Raw genomic sequence first — 10,748 nt, forward strand, 5'->3', positions numbered from 1 at the left:
TGATCGCCACCACACAGGAGTGTGGAATGGGCCAGACCTGCGCCACGTACAGCAACAGCGAGAGTGCCTCACACCTGATGACCAGGTTCTTACCCACAATGGAGAGGGAGCGTCGCTCCCACATGGCCAGTTTTCTTTGCACCATAGACACTCGTTCCTTCCAGTTTCTAACGCGTGCCGTGGTCCCTCCGACCCATATCCCCAGCACCTTCAGGCTGTCAACCCTGATGGTGAAGGGGACAAAGGATCGATCAGCCCAGTTCCCAAAGAACATGGCCTCGCTCTTCCCACGATTTACCTTGGCAGATGTGGATCAGTCTGCGCGCCGACAGCAGATCCGAGCAGAAGACGGCGACATCATCCATGTACAGGGAGGCTTTGACCTGAGTGCCTCCACTGCCTGGGATCGTCACTCCTCTTATGCCTGGATCCTTCCTGATGGACTCAGCAAAGGGTTCTATGCAAACAAACAGGACAGGGGAGAGAGGGCAGTCCTGCCTGACTCCAGATTTAATAGGAAAGCTATCTGATTCCCACCCATTGATTGAGACTGCACTACTGATGTTAGTGTAGAGCAGTTGGAACCAATTGCGAATTCCCTCCCCAAACCCCATTTTGGAGAGCACATCCACCATGTAGGTGTGCGATATTCTGTCAAAGGCCTTCTCCTGATCCAGGCTGATGAGGCAGGTATCCACACCCCTGTCCTGTACATAGGCAATCGTATCCCTGAGCAGCACGAGGCTGTCAGAGATCTTTCTGTTGGGCACAGCGCAGATCTGGTCAGGGTGGATCACCAATTCCAGAGTGGACCTGACCCGATTGGCGATGACCTTGGACAGAATCTTATAGTCCATATTCAACAGTGAAATGGGTCACCAGTTCCTAATTTCCTCCCATTCCCCCTTGTGCTTGTAGATGAGGGTGATGATGCCTTTCCTCATGGACTCTGACATGCTGTCGGCCAGAAGCATACTCTCGTACACTTCTAGCAGGTCTAAGGCCATCCAGTCCCACAGAGCCGAATACAACTCTGCCGGCAAGCCGTCACTTCATACTTATATATATATTCTTGCACCATTTATGAATAAAGTTCATTTTACAGCTATGATCACAGTATGAAGTTATTAGGAACTCAACTTTCAAATAACTCACTCAAGTAATCCTGAAATAATTTTTAGGTCCGCTGTTGTTCAAAGGTCATTTTTGCAGGACTGTGATTTTAATGTTATACAACTCCCACTCCATATTAGAGTATGTCAATGTAGTGCAGAGAGAGAGGATGGGCCAGTGAAGTTGGGAAAGCATTGCACAGGATGAATTAACAAACAAAGTTAGATCCATGTACATAATCTTTCTGCACAGACATATTTTGGCGAGTTTTGGAATTATATTGGACAATTCATTTTGGTCTAGGTCCCTATTCTTCTCTCCCTTGCCTTCGTGATTGGTGGGTATAAATGGAACAAATAAAGATTATGCAATAAAGACAAAAATAGCGGGAAAAACTCAGCAGGTCTGACAGCATCAGCGGAGAGGAACACAATTAACGCTTTGAGTCCGTATGACACTTCATCAGAACTAAGGAAATGAAGAAATGAGGTGAAATATAAGCTGGTTGAGGGGGATGGGACAGGTAGAGCTGGATAGAGGGCCAGTGATAGGTGGAGGCAAAGAAGAGATTGCCAAGATGTCATAGACATCACTGGCCCTCTATCCAGCTCTAACTGACATATGGACTCGAAACATCAACTGTGTTCCTCTCCGCAGATGCTGTCAAACCTGCTGAGTTCTTCCAGCTATTTTTGTTTTAGATTTCCAGCATCCGCAGTATTTTGCTTTTAAGATTATGCAATAATCTCATTGAAACATTTAAATCTCAGGAGGAGACCTTCTGGCCCATCAATGAACATCAAGCAGAAAAGACAAGATCAAGAAGGCACAGCATTCTAAAGAAAGAAACCCAAACTCAAACAAGAAAGCTAAAATTAAAAATGCACAGCATTCTAAAAATCCCAAAAAACAAACAATAATTATGTTTTCACAATGCAGAGCAGGGTCAATCTTTCTTTTGATTACAAAACAGCCCTGCTAGAGCAAGGCCACAAAAAAATTAATTTAAACTCTGAGTGCTTCTCTCCACTGAAATCTTTAGTAAAAGGCATTTTTTAAAAAAAAAATATACTTCATTCATAAAATATCTGGAAGAAAATACCAAACCATTTCAAAAATCACCATCACAAAGGTACAATCAGGTTCAACTTTTACAACATGAATCACAAGGTGCATCAATACAATAAATGAATATTACAATCATTTGCAGACACTCATTTTGAGCTGTACAGCCCAAGGGGCTCTAAACAGTCCCCAGCCCCCCAGTGCACTGTGGCAGAAAGGTCATAGGCAGTGACCTTTCCCCATTGTGCCTTTGCAGTGGCTGCCCCAAGCTTTAGTGCGTCCCTCAGCACGTAGTCCTGGACTTTGGAATGTGCAAGTCTGCAACACTCGGTCAGGGACAACTCTTTGCGCTGGAAGACCAACAACTTTCCGGCAGACCAAAGAGCGTCTTTCACCGAATTGATGATCCTCCAACTGCAGTTGATGTTTGTCTCGGCGTGTGTCGCTGGGAACAGCCCATAGAGCACAGAGTCCTGTGTCACAGAACTGCTCAGGATGAGCCTCCATAGAAACCACTGCATCTCTCTCCAGATCTTCGTTGCAAAGGCACAATCTACAAGGAGGTGAACAACAGTCTCGTCCCCACCACAGCCACCTCGAGGGCAACGTGCAGAGGGGGTGAGACTCCTGGCATGTAGGAAGGATTTGAAGGTGAGGGCCTTTCTCACCACCAGCCAAGCTAATTCTTGGTGCTTGTTGGAAAGTTCTGGTGATGAGGCATTCTGCCAAATGACTTTGACAGTCTGCTGGGGGAACCATCTCACAGGATCCACCCTCTCCTTTTCCTGCAGGGCCTCTAAGACATTATGTGCCGACCACTGCCTGATGGACTTGTGGTCAAAGGGCCATCAGCCCTGATGGTGAAGGGGACAAAGAATCGATCAGCCCAGTTCCCAAAGAACATGGCCTCGCTCTTCCCACAATTTACCTTGGCTCCCGAGGCCAGTTCGAAATGGTCGCAGATGTGGATCAGTCTGTGCACCGACAGGGGATCCGAGCAGAAGACAGCGACATCGTCCATGTACAGAGAAGCTTTGACCTGAGTGCCTCCACTGCCTGGGATCGTCACTCCTCTTATGCCCAGGTCCTTCCTGATGGACTCAGCAAAGGGTTCTATGCAACACAAGAACAGGACAGGGGAGAGAGGGCAGCCCTGCCTGACTCCAGATTTAATCGGAAAACTATCTGATTCCCACCCATTGATTGAGACTGCACTACTGATGTTAGTGTAGAGCAGTTGGATCCAATTGTGAATTCCCTCCCCAAACCCCATTTTGGAGAGCACATCCACCATGTAGGTGTGCAATATTCTGTCAAAGGCCTTCTCCTGATACAGGCTGATCAGTCCACAGGTGTCCACACCCCTGTCCTGCACATAGGCAGTTGTATCCCTGAGCAGCGCAAGGCTGTCAGAGATCTTCCTGCCCAGCACAGTGCAGGTCTGGTCAGGGTGAATCACCAATTCCATAGTGGACCTGACCCGATTGGCGATGACCTTGGACAGAATCTTATAGTCCATATTTAACAGTGAAATGGGTCACCAATTCCTAATTTCCTCCCTTGTGCTTGTAGATGAGGGTGATAATGCCTTTCCTCATGGACTCTGATATGCTGCCGGCCAGAAGCATACTCTCGTACACTTCTAGCAGGTTCGGGCCGATCCAGTCCCACAGAGTCGAATACAACTCCGCTGGCAAGCCGTCGCTTCCGGGAGTTTTACTCTTCTCGAAGGACTGAAGGGCCTCAGTCAGTTCGTCAGGAGTTAGCGCTTTGTCCAGGCTCTCCCGTGTATTGTCGTCTAAGAACCGCGTGATAGAGGATAGGAAGGACTGGGAGGCCATGCTGTCTGTGGGCTTCACGTCATACAATCTGGCATAAAAGGTTTTCCTCATCCTCAAAATGTCGGACTGTGATGACTTTACCGAGCAGTCTTCTTCCTTCAGGCTGCTGATTACAGAGCTCTCTCTGCGTGTACCTTTAGGAAGATGAAACGTGAGCACGTCTCATCCTGCTCCACGGAGCGGACTCTGGAACGGAAGATGATCTTGGAGGCTTCTGAGGCAAAGAGCAAGGCTTGCTGGGTCTTCACCTCTTGGAGTTCCTCCTTGACATCGACCCCCATCGACTGCAGTCGGAGCAGATTCTGCATGTTTTTCTGGAGTCGGGACATTTCCCTCTGTTCCTTTCTAGCTATCTGGGTGCCTTTGAGGATGAAAAACCTCTTGATGTTTCCCTTGATCGCTTCCCACCAGTGTGTCAGGGACTCAAAGAGGGGTTTCACGGTTCTCCAACCTTTGTAATCCATCTTGAGCTCCTCAATGTTCTCTGGGGTCAGCAGTTGCAAGTTTAGCTTCCATGCACCCATGCCCACCCTCTGGTCTTCCTGTAAGTGACAGTCAGCCAGTAGGAGGCAGTGGTCAGAGAAAAACACCCGCTTGACGTCGGTGGATCTGACTGTGAACGCTCGGGACACAAACAGGAAATCTCTCCTAGAACGAATGGACCTGTCTCGCCGCGACCAGGTGTATCTATGCTGCGCCCCATCTACAGGGTTGTTGACGATGTCGTGCAGCTTGGCATCCTTTACTGTTTCCATCAGGGATCTGGATGTGGTGTCCAGTCTGCTTTTGGCCCTGCCGGATCGTCCTGCTGCATCGATGATGCAGTTGAAGTCACCGCCCAGAATGACCGGCCTGGAGGTCGCCAGCAGCAGTGGGAGCTGCTGTAGGACCGCTGGCCACTCGCTGTCTTGTGCTGGGGCGTACACGTTAATTAACCGGAGTGGAGCATTCTTGTACATTATGTCTGCTACGAGAAGGCGCCCGCCCACCACCTCCTTAACCTTGGAGACGGTGAAGCTGCCTCCCCGCAGCAGAATCCCCAGGCCAGAGGAACGAGAGTTGTTTTCTCCCGATCATATCAATGGCCCATGGGACCACCATCGTGACCATTGCCTGTAGGAGCTGAGGTGCGGTATCGCACACTCCTGCAGAAACAGCAGGTCAGCTTTGACCTTGGCAAGGTAGTCCAAGGTTGCAACACATCGCGTAGTGGATTTAATGATACGCACATTGATGGATACAATCTTTACACCCATTTTAAAGCATTTAGTCTCTTACCAAACCTGTTGTCTCTGAGACTCCCAGACATTTGGTCTGCTCCTTCATGCCCTTAGTGTTCACAAATTGCCTCACTTTGGATGGGCTGAGGAAACTGTCCTGAAACTTCTGCTCAGGTGGCATCTGGGGGTCCGTGCAGAGAGCAGGATTTGAAATGTCCTTTGTTGGAGAAGCTTCTCCAATCCTCTCCCCCTCTGGGGCGTTGTTGCTCCCGGCTTCCCGGAGCTGGGGTGCGCTGAGCGCCTCACTGCTCCCAGATTCCTGGGGCTGTGGTGCACTGGCCTCTTCAGGTTTTGGGCAAAGTTGGGGTGTGCTGGTCTCCTCATTGTCTCCAATGTTCTGGAGCTCGGGTGTCTCGTCCTCCAACTCCCTAGAGTTTTGCCGCTTCTACTGTCGGTGCCGCCCTTGCACTTCATTGTCCGAAGAGCTGCTGCTCTTGTTATCTGTGTCGGATGGGAGACACCTCTTGCCACTTGTCTGGGAAGTGGCTTGGTCCCTTCTTAGCCCCTTCTTCCTTTTGGCTCTCTTCAGCAGCTGCCACTCTCCCTGCTGATTTTCTGCTGCTCTCTCCTTTGTTGATTTGCTCTCCTGAGGAGTGGGAGGTTCAGGGGGCAGTGCTGTTGATTGGCTGTCTGCTGCCACAATCTTTTCCTTCACCTTGTCGCTCTCTGTGTCCTCCTTTGTCCCATTGTTCTCCCTGGGGGCCATGGTGGTTGGAGTGTTGCAAGTGTCCTTAGTACTAGTGACACAAAGCATTTCCTCTGCTTTCCCCTCGTTGGCTTTGGCTGCCTGTGCATAAGTGAGGCAGTGTTTGGGACAGGTCCTGTAGAGGTGACCTGCCTCGCCACACAGGTTGCAGCACTTAGTCTGTTTGCAGTCCTTTGTCTGGTGCCCTTCCCGTTTGCAGTTCTTGCAGAGGACGCGCTGCTGTTGGCCACCACATGACCAGACTTACCGAATGAGTGACAAAGTTTGGGTTGCCCAGTGTAGACCAGGTAGCCACAGCTTCCCCCAATAACGAAACTGGAAGGAGGGTGGAAGATGGCTCCCTTACCATTGGTCTTGAGCGTGACCTTAACCTGGCATTTGCATGTCCAAATCCCAAAGGTGTCTCTAACCTCAGTGCAGCTCCCAACCTTGTCGACGTACCTGGCGAGGAAGGTGACCACGTTGGCGACAGGGACATGGAAGTTGTAGAGATGCACCATCACCACACAGTCTCGTTGAAATGGCAGAGCAAAGAGCAGCTCCACTGTCAGGATCTTCATCTCCGGTTGGTCTCTCTTCTCCTCGAACACCTTCAGGAATTTGACGCAAGCTGCCACTCACTTTGAATGTCACGTTGAAATATCCGGTGCTGGGGTAGTCTTGCAGGGAGTAGATCTTCTCCGCTTCAAATCCACATGCCTTCAACAGGATCCACTTGATGAAGAAGCCCGATTCATGAGTGCTCCTCCTTCGCTGTCTTTCACTGTGACTCGGACGGTGTTAGGTACCCCATGGTATGGGGCCATCGCTTCATGACCTCATCCTGGGAGAACCACCTTCATGATCATGGTCTCGCCTCTGCCAGCCATCCCTTTATCAAAGTCATTTATATAAATTGTAAACAGTTGAGGGCCCAGCACTGATCCCTGTGGCACACCACTTATTAACATCCTGCCAACCTTAAAAAGACCCATTTATGCCTACTCCCTACTCCCTGTTAGCCAGCCCAGCTTCTATCCATGCCAATATGTTACCCCTATACCATGAGCTTTTACTTCCCGCAATAATCTTTGATGTGGCACTTCATCAAATGCCTTCTGGAAACCTAAGTACAGTACGTCCACCTTTATCTATAGCATATAGCATATTCTTCCTCAAAGAACTCCAATAAGTTGGTTAAATAAGATTTCCCTTTCAAAAAACCATGTAGAATCTGCCTGTTGACCTTGAGCTTATCCAAGTGCCCTGCTATAACTTCTTTAATAATAACTTGTAACATTTTCTCTACGACATATGTTAAGCTAGCTGGCCTGTAGTTTCCCGCTTTCTGCCTCCCTCCCTTTTTGAATAATGGAGTTACATTTGCTATCTTCCAATCTAATGGGACCTTCCCCAAATCTAGGGAGTTTTGGAAAATTAAAACCAATGCATCAACTATCTCACTAGGCACTTCTTTAAAGACCCTAGGATGAAGTCCGTCAGGACCTGGGCTCTTGTCAGCCCGCAGCTCCAACAATTTACTCAATACTGCTTCTCTGGTGGCTGTAATTTTCCTGACTTCCTTCCCCGCTACCATTTCCTGGTTTATAGCTGCTTCTGGGATGTTACTTGTATCCTCTATTGTGAAAACTGATGCAAAATACCTGTTCAATTCATCTGCCGTCTCCTTGTTTTCCATTATCAATTCTCCAGACTCACTTTCTATAAGACCAACACTCACTTTGTTAACTTTTCTGTTTTAAATATGTATAAAAACTCTTACTATCTGGTTTTATATTTCTGGCTAGCTTTCTCTCATACTCTAATTTTTCCCTCCTTATTTATCTTTTAGTCATTCTTTGCTATTCCTTATATTCTGTCCAATCTTCTAGCCTTCCATCTATCTTTGCACAATTATATGCTTTTTCCTTTATCTGAAGAAACATCAACGGCAGGGAACTGGGGTTTGTATGTGTATTGTCATGGTACGGTTCCTTTGTGTCAGGAAGGTATGGCTATGTAGTTAGGATTGACAGCAACCCTTCATTCCAGTTTTCATTGAATACCTGCAGAAATTTCAGACATCCACTAATGTAGAATATTTTCACTTGTGTGGCTTGTACTTATATATATATTCTTGCACCATTTATGAATAAAGTTTATTTGACAGCTATGATCAGAGTATTAGGAACTCAACTTTCAAATAAGTCACTCAAGTAAGCCTGAAATAATTTTTAGATCTGCTGTTGATCAAGTGTTGTTTTCTCAGGCCAGTGATTTTAATGTTAAACACCTCTTCCCTCCATATTAGAGTATGTCAATATAGTGCAGAGAGGATGGAGCCAGTGAAGTTGGGAAAGCATTGCACAGGCTTAATTAACATAAAAAGTTAGATCCACGTACACAATCTTTCTGCACAGACATATCTTGGCAGTATAGGACAATTCATTTTGGTCTAGGTCCCTTTTCCCCTCTCCCCTGTATTCATGATTGGTAGGCATAAACAGAATTTACAATAATCTCATTGAAGCATTTACAAGACAAAATAAAGATCTCTTACAAAATACATATCATTATGAAAAGCCCCCAAAAATCTGCTGCATCATCAACAACCAAATTCTTACTAAAACTGATCTCTTCTTTGTTCAAAAGACAGCCCCACTAAGGTAGGGCCACAAAAAATTACTTCAAACTCTGAGTGCTCCTCTCCACGGAAATCTTTAGTAAAAGGCGAAAGATTTATACGATCTGAAGAGAAACCAGAGCATACTAATGTTTCACCCCACCCAACTCTCAACCCACCACACACTTAGCTCTTTAACATCATACTGAATGAACGCACTGACAGTCAACTTCGACAATAGAGAGAGACAAAAAAACTGACATGGAATTTAATAAAAACAATCAACTAAAAAATGGTAATAGCCTTTAAAAAGACGAATAACTATTAATCTTTTGCACAGCATTCTAGTTATGTAAATGAAAGGGCGGGGCCTATCTGGCTGCTTCCCGCAGGAAGTTGATGTTGTAGAATGGATTGTGGGCACTGTATTTGTTGCTCAGTGGCTGGGCAGAGAGTTTATTCTCTCACTCGATTTTTTTTAAGAACCACGTACAGCTGGTGCTGAACATTAGAAATAAAAGCAAAAAATTCTGAACATACTCAGCATGCTTGATACCGTCGGAGGGTGTTCCGATGTATGGTTTTGTACCAGAAAGTCAGTTTTTGCCAGTTTGGCTTCATAGTGAGTGATTTAACCCTTGGTGCACTTAGCATAAACAAGGGCCTGTGTTCAATCCTTTCCTCTGCAGCAGCCTCAATGTGACGGGGATGCAAAATCAAGTTTGTTTTCAAACTTCGCCCACCCCCACCACTGTGATCTCTGCAATGACACAGAATCGCCAAATATGATGATGTCACCACGTGTGGTGATTTCATTCGACCACATGGTGATGCCATCCAGTGGATGATGATGTTACCAACACGCATTGCTAAGGCATCTGGTTGTAGTGGCCTCTGGTCATCCGAACCATCTGTGGAGAGAGAAACAGAGTTAATACTGCGACAGTGTGTCATTACCTCTAATCTAAATCTGCAGGAATTACATATTCATTTTATCAGAAGATTGTTGTAGTGTGTCCTGGGTTGAAAAAAGACTCACACATGGGCACTGCTGTGAGCAGCCATGTGGAACATATTTATTCTTTCCAAAAATATACTTTATTGATAAAATTTCTAAAAGCATAATACAAAACATTTCAAATGGAGAGTTACAAAATAAATAGAAGATGGCATGGATAGGGGATTGGCTAGCTAACAGGAAGCAGAGAGTTGGTATAAATGGCTCTTTTTCTGGTTGGCAGGATGTGATGAGTGATGTGCCACAGGGATCAGTGCTGGGGCCTCAACTTTTTACAATTTATAGAAATGACTTGGGTGAAGGGATCAAAGGAATGGTTGCTAAATTTGCTGGCAACACAAAGTTAGGTAAGAAAGTAATTTGTGAAGAAGATATAAGGAGGCTACAAAGTGGCATAGATAGGTTAAGTGAGTGGGCAAAAAGATCTGGCAAATGGAGTATAATGTGGGCAAATGTGAAATCATTCATTTTGACAGTAAGAATAAAAAGAAGCATATTATCTAAATGGTGAAAAATTGCAGAGCTCTGAGATTCAGAGGGATCTGGGTGTCCTAGTGCATGAAAGGTTAGTATGCAGGGACAGCAGGTAATTAGGAAAGCTAATAGAATGTCATCAATTATTGTTAGGGTAATTGATCACAGAAGTAGGGAGGTTATGCTGCAATTGTACAGGACTTGGCCTAAATAGCCAAGTGGCTATGGTACTGGGCTTATAACCCCAAGATCAAAAGTTCAAATCTCGTAATGGCAAACTATATAACTTCATCTGAAACAGATGGAAATGGGTTTATACTTGAAAGGGTTTCAGTTGTACAGGGCATTGGTGAGATGACATCTGAAGTATTGTATACAGTACTGGTCTCCCTATTTAAAGAAAGATATAAATGTGCTAGAAGTAGTTCAGAGAAGGTTTCTTAGACTAATACCAGGAATGGGTGGGTTGTTTAATGAGGAAAGACTGGACAAGTTAGGCTTGTATCCATTGGAATTTATAAGAGTAAGGGGTAAATTAATTGAAACTTTAAGATCCTGAAGGGTCTTGACAGGGTGGAGAGGGTGTTTCCTCTTGTGGGAGAATCTCGAACTCGGGGTCACCATTTAAAAATAAGACAGATGACGAGAA

The 10,748-nt window shown here is 46.0% G+C and overlaps 1 non-coding gene across 1 annotated transcript; it reads right to left on the reverse strand.

Annotated features, from left to right (window-relative positions):
• Positions 1-8,638: 8,638 nt before the first annotated feature.
• Positions 8,639-8,752, reverse strand: LOC121275592. Its single transcript, XR_005942530.1, has one exon. It is a non-coding gene; the product is annotated as a U5 spliceosomal RNA (small nuclear RNA).
• Between the last annotated feature and the right edge of the window lie 1,996 nt (positions 8,753-10,748).

Source organism: Carcharodon carcharias, chromosome 2, assembly GCF_017639515.1.
Source record: "Carcharodon carcharias isolate sCarCar2 chromosome 2, sCarCar2.pri, whole genome shotgun sequence".
Lineage (NCBI taxonomy): Eukaryota > Metazoa > Chordata > Chondrichthyes > Lamniformes > Lamnidae > Carcharodon > Carcharodon carcharias.